Source organism: Mustela lutreola, chromosome 13, assembly GCF_030435805.1.
Source record: "Mustela lutreola isolate mMusLut2 chromosome 13, mMusLut2.pri, whole genome shotgun sequence".
Lineage (NCBI taxonomy): Eukaryota > Metazoa > Chordata > Mammalia > Carnivora > Mustelidae > Mustela > Mustela lutreola.
In genome coordinates this window covers 49389055-49401912 of record NC_081302.1, presented here as the reverse complement: position 1 = coordinate 49401912, position 12858 = coordinate 49389055, and positions in this window count along the sequence as shown.

Genomic DNA, 12858 nt, shown 5'->3' with positions numbered 1-12858 from the left:
GGAGTAGGACAAATTGTTATTTCTTATGGATTCTTAGGTAATAAATACAAATGATGTAGCTTTATAACATATATGTGTATTTAAACATATATGCTTTATAACATATATGCTTAACATGAAGGAAATTATTATTGCTTAATAAGGGTGATCTTTTTCCCTGCATTTATTCAATAAGCATATGATATAATTTTTAAAAATTTTCTGTTACATTTACCACAAAAATATATTTAATTATTTTGGAAATTTTACCTAAATTTCAGAAATTCAATGTGGAATTCTGGGAGTAATGAAGGTCAGTTTCACTCTTTGATTTGATAGAGTAATTTCACATGTAAAAAGAGATTGTCAGGACCACATGCCATTTATTACTTAATTTTAGTTATCGTTCTTTAATACTCCAATGAGATTTTTGTTCGTTCAATCTATGTTGAATTATCAAATGACTCTACATCATTACATTCTGGGACAATGTACTGTACTTTGAAGAATTTATTCTTTGTTGGAAAAAAAATGATCTCTTTGATAGGTACAAGTCTTGTTCCCAATTCAGTCTCTTAGAATGTACCTTTAAAATAGCACTTTCTAAAAATCTTTCAAGCACTACATGATCTATTATATGTCCTCTTGATATTTTCTGTAACTGTTCCTTTTATTCATAACATATATCTCAAATTTAGTAATTTAATTTTTTTTTTTCAAATTGGTTGTCTTTCTGCCTCTGATAAGCTCAGTTGAGGTCAAGACCATATATTGTTTTCTTCCATATTGTATTCTCAGCATCTAACACAAAACATAGTAGGCAAACAAAACAAAACAAAACAAAACAAAAACACCGACAAAAACTTGTTGAATAAGTGCTAAGCAAGGCCCCTTCCAAGTAACTTCTTCAAATACCTGGAAACTATTTTATTTCATGATTTTTTTTTTCCCTTCTCCAAGCTAGTCATCCCCGAACTTCCTTATATGATAGTTTTGTCACCCATCTCCACCCTAATTGCTTTCTGAACATGTTCCAGGGTGTCTAAATGGTTTTTAAGTTGTGATTCCCATAAGTGAATGCAGTCAATTTCATCAGTCTGTGCTTTTGTTATGTGTTTTTTATTTAAAATAGTATTAATTTGGCATTATTAAACAAACATCTCAAGCTAATTTCAAATATTTTGAGCCTGTTAAGTCTCACCTCCCTGTGTTTCTCACTCTCTTACCTGGTTTCTGTACAAACTAATAGTCAAATAGTATTCTGGGACATTCATTCAAGTTTTCTGCTAATTTTTAAAAGAGGGCTAGTTTTAATTATTTTCTAAAGAACTCTAAGAGAACACATCATAGAGTGATGGTTAAGGTACATGATGGATACTTTAGAAACTGCATCTGCAAATCAACTAGAACCTAACTTAAGACACACACACACACACACACACACACACACACACTCTAAAAAACTCCATATAAGTTTTTATCTGGAGAAGTAAAAATCATACCACTGCTAACAAAGGGAATTTGTAAATTAACAAATTCTTCCTCTTTTGTTTGACTTTATTTTGCTTTGATGTTTGGACTCAATGAGCTCTCTATAGAGCTTCATGAGTAAGTTGGTATTTGAACTGTGTAAGATATCTTCCTTTTACTTTCTTTGTAATCAATTGGCAGTTGCCATCATGCAATGGAAACATTTGCAATGAGCTGTGTATTTCCATTGTTGAGAAAGTATCTAAAACAGAATACCTGAAGGTTCTGGTTGCTATTGTTTATTCCAGTTTCAATGTTTCCCCTCTGCCATTTACTGATATTTTTCCAAAGTTCTTTAACAATAAGATAATGTGGGCAGTGTTAGCACTAGTGATGTACTTTAAAACTGACAGTGTATTCAAACTGCATTTAGATCAATTCTTCTAAAGCAGAGCCTTTACTTCACAATGCTCAAGAGCCACTTCAACCCATAACCACTAAATTCTTTCTTACTTTCAATATTGTCCTGCAAAACCACTCAAGGATAAGTAATGAAAGGCTCTGTAGCAATTAAGCATATTAGACAATGTAAGTGTTTTGAAGACTCATTTTGCAATGTGTTTTCATTATAATGTGCCTCTTGTAATTTTCTTCCTTTTTTGGTTTAAACTGAAAAATAATAACAAAATAATAACAAAAATGTCAGGTATGGACAAAACCACCAGAAAATACTAGATTCGTATATTGGTGTTCAGTGACTCCTAACAATATCACTGAGTGAACTTTAGTTCACTTTTTAAACTCCATATTCTAGTTGCTATAAACCTTAGTGATAGAATAAAAGGGTTCTCTGTTGATTATAATATCAGAAATGGTTAGAACAGTTTCGAGACCACAACGTTATGTGATTGTTTCATAGGGAAATGTAAGTAAAGATAAAAACCCACAGGTCAATTTAAATAACTACTTTTTATTACTCCTTCATCCATAAAAACTCATATTTGTTTATGGGTCGTTTGCTTTTGGCTTCTTATACAAATATTCCATTTCACAAAATTTTGCTTATTTTTGTTACTTTCAGGACAAGAAAATTTAAACCAAACAATATCCATCTGTGAAAAAACAGATTTACAATTGTATTAATCATTCATACCAGTAAAAGTCAAGCTCCACCATGAATCAGTGTACAGAAATTTGATGCTCTTCTAATTTTTCCAGTGATGTTAACAGTATCCTCAGAATTTGTTTCATTGTGTTTCATGAATGGTGTTTTAAGTTCAGTTTGACATCTGCCATTTTATTTTTCTCCTGCTTTGTACATATATATTTCTATGCTGATATCCTGTGCTCTGCTTAATATGCTTCTATTGCTGCAAAGTCATCAAGGCAGTAAGCAAATGCCAAGGAAGTTTATATTTTAGTTTTTTACAGTCTTTTAGAGGGTGTATTTCTGGTTCACTGCCCATTACTTTGGGAGCTCGATGAATTTGTGTATTCTACAAGTCATTCTCAGTGAAGAAATTGTCATTTACTCTTTCCTACACTCAAGCAAATAGGAAACAAGATATTGTTTCTTAATTTTCCATATAATTTTCTGAGAGATCATTGAAACAGTTTTAATTTTTACTTGTTCTTTGTAATAGCTCCTTCTTCATTGGATTCTGAAATGAGGACAGTCTGAGTAACTATTTTCCATTCTTGGGTAATTTCTCTGCTCTGATCCTTCTAAGCTGTTTTTGCTCACACTTGGGCATTTCAGCTTCTTCTATGCTTGGGATGATTTTTTTTCAAGAAATTCCTAATATAAGATACTTCCATATACTGTCCAAATATAATCAGACATGTCTGAATATTAAAGGTGATTATTTCTTAGTTGCCTACTTCGGTTCTTCAGGCCACATGGTAATATGAGCAGTATGTACATAAATCACTAGTATTTACATTCATAGCATTGCATGATCTATAGAGAAAATTATACATTTCCTCTAATAACAAGGCCTTTTTCTATACAAATTCTTTATATTTCCAGGTAAACATGGCAAATGAGCCCAATGCTTACTACATTATATTCTTTCAAACACCAGATTACCCTAGATTTTTTGAAATTTTTGTTTAAATGTTGCTTCTCCTCTAGGTCAAGGGTCGTGTCTATATTACTTTATACCTAGATAGTTACTAACACATAATAAAATATTAAACTTCTAAAAAATTATTTTCGAAATAATTTCAGAATTAGAGGAATTTTTCAAAGGTAGTACCAGAGGTTCTATGTGCCCTCAAATTAGGTTTTCTGTAATGCTAGCTTCTTACATAATAATGTTACGTTTATCAAAATTTTTTAAAAATAGCATTAGTACAATACCATTAAGTAAACTATGGACTTCATTCAAATTTCATCAGTTTTGCTTCTAATTTCCTTTTATGTTCTTCCAAAATCAAATTCAGGATATCAAATAATATTTAGGAGCCATCCAATCTGTGACAGGTTCACAAAATTTTCTGATCTTTAAGGACCTTGAAATTTGAAGAGTAGAGTCGAGGTAGATTGGCTGGTCAAAATTTTTTATTGATAGTTGATCTTCTTGAATTTAAGTGTGACATGACTTAGTGGTAGTTTCTTCATGTTTCTTGTACTTGACGTTAGTTGAGATTCTTGAATCTGTTACTTTAGTATTTTAATTGAATTTATAATATTTGTATGTATAGTATTTGCAGCCCTTACTTATTCAAATATTTTTGTGCCCTCCCTTTCCCTTTTGAGATATCAATGATATCTATATATCTATATCTATCTACATATATATATTTATTAGGGTACTTGAATTTGTGCCACAGTTCATTAGGTTTTCTCTTGATTTTTTATAGTTCTCATTACTCTCAGTGTTTCATTTTTTGTTCATTTTATTTCTAGGATTTCAGTTAATTATTTCTTTAGCATTGCCAATGTGACTAATGCCCTCATTTGGGGTATGCTCACCTCATATTATAGTTCTGTTACAATAAGTTTCATTTGGATCTTCTTCATATCTTTTATGTCTCTACTTAATTTTTGAACTACAAAATACAATTATAATTATTATATCTATGTCAATTCTCTGTCAATTTCCACTGATTGATTCTCTCCTCTCCCCCACCCTCCCACCCCCGCCCCCTGCCACCCAGCACACACACACACTTTGGAAACCTTATTTTCTTGCTCTTATGTATGCCCGGTAAATTTTTATTGGAAGACAGACATTGTAATTTAAACTTATTGAGTATATCTTTTTTTGTTTTTCCATAAAGATTATTGAATTTTGTCTGTGATATTGTTAATTTACTTAGGATGAGTTTGATATGTTACAATCTTGCTTTTCAGATTTATTAGGCAAAATTGGATAAATATTTATGGTAGGAAAAACTGTTTACCATGACGTTTTTGTACTCAGCCCAGTGCTTCATGAATGTCATTTTCCATTCTAACTGTTAATCCCATTCTGTTAGGCATTAACTAATCCTTTGTTCTTCCCAGCACTGGGTAGTTTCCTATATCCTTCTGTTGATCAATACTTATTTGAGTACTTAGGAATCTTCTACAAATGCCTAGTGTGATCTCTGTGTCCAACAACCTCCTCTCAGGTCCTCTGTTCTGTGAGCTCTGCCTTTAATTCTCCTGACTCTGTTCACTGTTATCTTTTCAACTCAGGTAGTAATCCAGTCCAAATGGGTCTCTTCTCCCTATATCAGAACTCGGAAACTTCTTCAAAACAGTTTATGGAAATAAAGAAACAAAGAGTTCATGGGTACAAAGATAAGACTCACCTTGTCTTCCATCTCTCAGAATTATTGCCATTATTGCCTGACGTTCATTGTTTTGCACACCATTTTCTCATCTGTTATGTCTGTTTTTGTTGTGTCTGGCAGGAAATTAAATTTGGTCCATGTTACTTCAACCTGACTAGAGTATAAGCCTAAAACTACTTTTGAGTTAACAAGTGCTGAACTCTAAATTATTCATATGTAGAATAATTTTATTTTATAAAATTATATATTAAGGGCTATCTGGGTGTCTTAGGCATTAAGGGTCTGACTTTGGCTCAGGTCATGATCCCAGGGTTCTGGGACCCAGCCCCACATTGGGCTCCCTTTAAAAAATAAAATAAAAAATTTATATGTTAATATGTGGAATAAGTAATGAAATATTTATCATATATGTATATTTCCTAGTAGTAGATGATAAATAATATATTTTAATAAAAACTTCTAATATATGGCCATATTCAATTTAACAAAATATCTGTTTTTATTTTTTTAACTGTCTATGTTTTCTAATTAATAGGTTTTGTATACCATTTATAACATACATTATAGCATAAAACCGGAAATATATTTAATTGCATTTTCTACTAAAATTTTAGTTTAATTTTTGACATTTCATCCTATAATGATACAATAATTTTGATAGTTTTATTAAAACTTTTCAATGTCATTTAAAATATAATTCCCATTTTTCTTGAGTATAATTTAAGATCTGTCATTTATTTAAAGTAAAAATAATTGAAGTTGAATGTATTTATTGTTACATGAATGTTCTAGTTCATAAATTTATATAATCTTCAAACTGAAATTTTCTCCAAAAGAGTAAAAAAGGCATAGAATGGAAGATGGAAATGAAAAGTCATATATTCCAATTTCTTTTTCTTGTGAGGGAATTGAGAACTGTTGATTATAAATGACTTGGCAAAATTCATGCTCAGGGCCATTGGCAGAACTTAAAACTATATCTCTTTCTTCAAGTTACTACTTCTTCTACTGCATATAATCTACTCAAGTTCTGAAAATTGTTCTTGGATTTTTATTCTCTAATATCAGGGTAAGAGTTCTATCAAAATAGAGCCTGGTAGTAATCCTTCTATGACTTTATAATAGCAGCAAAATGGCAGAGCAGAAAAGAATTAAATGTTATTTTATTCTTACTTAGACAAGATGTAGAGCTTTGGTTAAGTTTATTTCTTATTTATTTATTTATTTATTTTTACAAACACAAAACTTGGCTGCATGCAAAAGCAGACATTTTCTTTATTGAGAGGAGAAAGACAATTTTTTTTAAAGATTATATTTACTTATTTGACTGAGGTCACAAGTAGGCAGAGAGGCAGGCAGAGAGAGAGGAAGGGAAGCAGTCTCCCTGCTGAGCAGCTAGCAGATGTGGGGCTGGATCCCAGCACCCTGGGATCATTACCTGAGCCAACAGCAGAGGCTTTAACCCACTGAGCCACTCAGGCAACCCAGAAAGACAAGTCTTTTCAGGGTAGATAAATGGATGATAGATATTGCAAACACTAATATCAAAATTGTATGACCCTTGAAAATATTTGTTTCTTCCACATTACACCAATTTTAAGAAACCCTAGAAAATGATATATTTTAACTTTACCTAAGGGATTAATTCAGAGATACCATGTTAGAAATCTCAGAGGATTTATAAAGTAATAAATGTAAATGTTGATGAAAATTATTAGTTTGCTGAACTTAATAGGAGCTAAATTTAGTGGTGAAAGAATCACAATGCTCTATAAAATGTTGTAAGTCAAGGACTAATTGAAAACAGCACAAAACCAAACCCAGTGATTAAATTCAATTATCAAATCTACACCTTCATTCATATATATATGCATATAATGGAAGCTGATATAATAATGTCATAATTACTACTTTGAATACTGTCTTCAAAGTGCCATGATATATCTTAGTAACCTTTGCTCTATAACTGTATAGAGAAAGTAATTTAAAATCAATAAAGTTGGCTACACGTCTACATAAAAAGATAGGAAACTAAAATTGCAATAGCCAGTGACCATTCATCTATCACTAATTTATTCATATATATATGTATTTATGTAGTTTTATGTGATATATATGTATAGGCTTCATGTGAGACATGTTTCTTCAAATAGAGTTAAAACTAATTGCTAAAGTTAGCAATGTCTTTAAATGTAAGAAAATATTAATAAAGGTAAAAAATTTAGGGGCAGAAGTGTGGCTCAGTTGCTTAGGGTTAAGGATCTGCCTTTAGCTCAAGTCAGCCTGCATGGGGCTCCTGCTCAGTGGGGAGTCTGCTTCTCCTTTAGCCTTTGGCACTCCCACTGCTTCAGCATGTGCTTTATCTTTCTTTAAAATAAATAAATCTGTCGGCTCTGTCTCTAAAAATCTTTTTAAAAAAATTATTGAGGGACGCCTGGGTGGCTCAGTTGGTTAAGCAGCTGCCTTCGGCTCAGGTCATGATCCCAGCGTCCTGGGATCGAGTCCCGCATCGGGCTCCTTGCTCCACGGGGAGCCTGCTTCTCCCTCTGACTCTGCCTTCCACTCTGTCTGCCTGTGCTCGCTCTCGCTCGCTCTCTCTCTGACAAAAAAAAAAAAAAAAAAAAAAAAAATTATTGAATTGATTGCAATTAAAAGATGCGGAAATACAGAAGTAATATAGTCAGATATGATATTATTACAGAAATAAAACTACATTAAAAAGTATAGAACGTGTTTAAAAGACAAAATTTTAAAATTCTTTTTAAAATAGCTTAATATTAAATTAACTAAATTAATGTTTATTTAACACTAAATTAAAAATTTAAAGGGAAAATACTTAATATGGATAATATATCAGTATTCAACCCTTCTTAGAGATAATATATCAAGTTTTATTATGATAAAAAATTTTCAGAACACTACTATTCCTATATCCTGGAGAAAATCTTTCTCCTTTTTTTTGAAACAATATGAGTTCTATAGTAATATAAACAGACTTGAACTATTACCCTCACTTTAAAATTGTGGGTATAACTCTCTGAGCTGGTTTCTTAATATGAAAAGGTGATGAGACTAGAGAGATACCATACACATAGCTAGTTGTTTTGTGGCCCAAACACAATAGATTCTCAATAGATGACATCTATGCACTTTTCAAAAAGTACATATTGAATACATATGTCAAAAACTATTTTAGATACATGAAATGCACACACACACAAACTTGAATAAAATGCATGAACTAGTGCTTGGTATAATTATGTTCTGTTGTCTGAGACAGACTAAAGCAAAACCTATATTAGTTCATGAACATTGTTTATAGAAAATACACTGCTTGATTATTTCACCTAGTGTCTGTTATAGTATCTTGGTATCTGCTTTTGAGCCTGGTCATATAGTATAATATTGTCTCTGTGACCACAGGTGTATGAAAGATGCCTCCTGGAATAAGACTGATTGTCTCCTAAGACTTAGAAATCTTGCCCATGTATTTGCTACTCACAAATCATAGACTAATCCCAGTCTATGCTGAGAAAGGACTCAGAGCGATTCTCTTTAGGCTGGATCCTCTCTGACGTTTGCCTGGGCACTCTTTTCCTGTTGTATCATATCTTTTATTCTTATTAAAGCTTTATGTGAATATACATTTTAGAGCTTCATTAATACTTTAAATTTTCTGACCCTGTGTATCTGCTGTATTTTTTATTATTCCAATGTGACTACCTGTATGCTAATACATACTCTTAATTACCAGTTCATTATTTAAAATTTTATTATATAGGGCATAGTACCTACTTTACTCTTAGCTAATTGCTGATGCATACAAAGCTTAAAATAGGTCCATTAAATTGTCCATGCCCCCCCAAATTTACTGAGACTTTGATTGTGATTACTTTGAATCTGTAGATCAATTTGGAGAGATTTAATAATTTTATGATATTTTTTCTGGTCCACAAATACTCTATATCTTTCTATTTATGCATTTTAAAGTATCATTAAATGTTATTTATTTTGTCCATAAATGTCTTGGACATGTTTCCTTTTATTATTTTTACTACATTTTTTTGCTTTTGGAAGTGTTATCATTTAAATTTTATTTCCTGATTATCTTTCTTTTGGAATATAGAAATGTACTAGATTTCTGCTTATTGATTTTTTTAAATCTAACACATTTGATATATTCAATTAAATTTCAATTAATTTCAATTATGTATTACTATATTATAAGATAGATGGAATATTTTATGTATGCTTTAATATTGGCTATAAATAATCAATTTCATCTTTTTTCATAAACTATTTTTTAATTTGTTTTTTTTTTCTTCCTTCACTGCATTGAACAGAATCTCTAAAGTAATGTTGTAAAGATGAATTTTAACAAAGGCAATCATATTCAATTTTTTTATACCAAAGGGTAGTTTTTCATTGCCCTGATAACTATGTTTATATATTTATTAAGGTTATTCCTTTTCAACTTAACAAAATTTCTTACTCTTTCTAGCATTGCTGAAAATTACATCATGATTACCTTAATTTTTTTAATCTAGTACACTCTGCAATTGTGGAATTTAAGATATTTCTTCAAAGAAATATTTTTATATTTATGACTTCCATGTTCTTATTATATCACTTATTTGTAAGAGTTGTATGGTTTTTCACATTTTAGTTTTTATTTTTCTATTTTAATTTGTTCTTATGTGAACTTTATTTAGTTAAATATAATGCATTAATCATTTTCCATTTGCATCTATTAATTCTCTTATTAATATTACTAATGATACAATTCTGTTAATTTCTTTTTTTTTTAAGATTTTATTTATCTATTTGACAGAAAGAGAGGTCACCAGTAGGTAGAGAGGCAGGCAGAGAGAGAGGGGGAAGCAGGCTCCCTGCTGAGCAGAAAGCCCAATATGGGACTTGATCCCAGGACCCTGAGATCATGACCTGAGCCAAAGGCAGAGGCTTAACCTACTGAGCCACTCAGGCACCCCTGTTAACTTCTTCTTCTTCTTCTTTTTTTTTTTTTAAATAGTACCTTATTTCTTTGCACATAATTTTGTATTTGTTTTTTGTACCATGGGTTCATATTCACCATCTACTTGTATCATTACCAGTCCAGAATCACTCTACTTTAACATCTTGATTGAGGTATCATTGTGTGACCAATGTAGTGTGAGCTTGTTGCACAAATTTACATGACTGCTGTCTTGACCTTCCAAAATCTCAAGGGTGATTGCAACCCACAAGTTAAAATCTAAACCAACTTTCTAAATAGAATGCATTCCATGGCTAGGGAACTATTTCTTGCTACTATCATACACTAAATTTGTAACCCTTCATGAACCCATCTATATGGGAGAAAGAGCTCCAATTAGATTGTCTCGTGTATTTCTTGGTTTTGTTCTTTTATTATTTCTGGCACCTGCTGCTGAGGAATGAAAACTGAAGTTTATATCCAAACTCAATATCAGCACATGAATTTGGTTTTAAATCTAGATATACATTATATTGAACTAAACCTGTACTTGAATAGCCTTTAGTTAGTCTTTTTGTTCTAAGAAATCCTTATTTCCAGCTTTGTTGTTTTATTTAAGACTTCCAGAAAAACACACAGAATTTTTCACTTTTTTAAAATTATAAAGTCAATCAAGATATCAAATCAGATATATAGCACAGTTCTAGAGAGCACCTGTCACATTGTGCAATAAATGAATAGAGATCCTTGAAAATACAAATGATACAGCCTGTGCAATCAGATTTGACTGTCTGACCAGGCTTTCAGTATTACCAAACAATGAAGTCTTGAAGATTTTTTTTTTCCCCAAACTGATGCTTTTAATATAATTTGAATCTATAAGCCTAAGGGATATTAACAGAATCAATACCTTTTAGAAAGGTCTTCTCCCACACTGTGTATCCTAAGGATGCCAATGAATGGGTATTAAGGGAGCTTGAAAAAAAAATAGCATGTAATTTCTTCTTTCAATTAAATACTTCCAGTTATATGATGGCAAGTGCAGCATTTTATGAAGTGCTGTGGGTAAAGAAGCCAATGTATTATCTTACATAGAATATAGAAATAAAACAATAGAGGCTCATCAAGTTAAAAATGAGAAATAGGGACGCCTGGATGGCTCAGTTGGTTAAGTGGCTGCCTTCGGCATAGGTCATGATCCCAGCGTCCTGGGATGGAGTCCCACATCGGGCTCCTTGCTCTGCAGGGAGCCTGCTTCTCCCTCTGCCTCTGAGTGCCTCTCTGTCTGCCAGTGCTTGCTTGCTCTCTTTCCCTCTATCACTGACAAATAAATAAATAAATAAATAATCTTAAAAAAAATTTTAAATGAGAAATAATGGGGTGCCCACGTAAAACATTTATTTGAAAAATAATTCAAAATTATTAAACTGAGAAAATTAAGTAAAACATATAAGAAAGTAGTAAAATTCCTATCATGATTGAAGACAGAAAAGCAATGGCTAATTGCAATAGGAAAAATTAAGCATTCAAAGAGGTTGCTGAAATAGCAAGCAAGCACAAAAAAATGGGGAAAATGCAATATTGAAGATGCTCACGTTGAGATTTTAACATCAGAAACTTGTTCATTTAAGAACTTATTCTGAGAAATGAGTGCATAATTACAGGGTCAATCACAAGTCAAAATAGATGTGTCATTCTCTAAATCCACTGCATCAAATGAAACCAAAACAAAATAATAACCAAAAAAAGGTAAATATGAATATGAATATGAATATAAAAGGATAAAGTAAATGATCCAATGTTACAAAAAACAACACTCAAAGGACTTGTACAGTTTTAACATCCAGAAAACAAGCTACCTTTTACAAAGTGAGATAACAAACATTTTATGTCCTTCAAAATGTTAAAGTAGGCAGCTCTATGTGAAATTATTCATAATAATACTAGATTAAAATGTTCTCTGGCTTACAATTATGAGTGTAGGTATATCTAACATACTTCAAAATGTCGATGAAAATAAATGAAAAGATAAAAGGAACTACTGCCAATAAAAATTAGGACTGACTACTCACATGTTCTCCCAGAATGTAGGAAGGAACTTATCTAAAGTTAGGGTAATAAAGTGCATTGAAAAATCCCGTTAGTAAAATATAGTCACGGAAATAAAATTAAAGTGCCTACCTCAAGGTAGGCAGAAATTACATTTAACCTTACTTTACAATATGCCTCCAAAATATTCATTTACCATTAGTCTTCTTCTTTGAGAATATTAGCCAAATGATCACCTCCTAATATCAGTATTATCTATTTTCACACATTCATTTTAAAACCAAAAACCCAGAAAAGAACCTATATGACACATTGGTAATATAAGTTGTAAATTCTATCATCAGTGTTAACACAGAAAAGAAAAACCACTCTATATAGTTTATGTGAAAAAAAAATCTAGCATATCAAATACATAGAAAATTGGTGGAACGGTTAGAGGAGCTAACTTGTAACTGGCCCCTAGAAATATCACCCTGAACATTACTCAAAACTAGTGAACCAGGAGACCTGTTAACCTTCCAAGAAAAATGGAGTCAGAAAATTCATAAACTGCCATTCAAATAATTCAGTTCAAGAACTTATTTCCTTAGATGATATTCAGG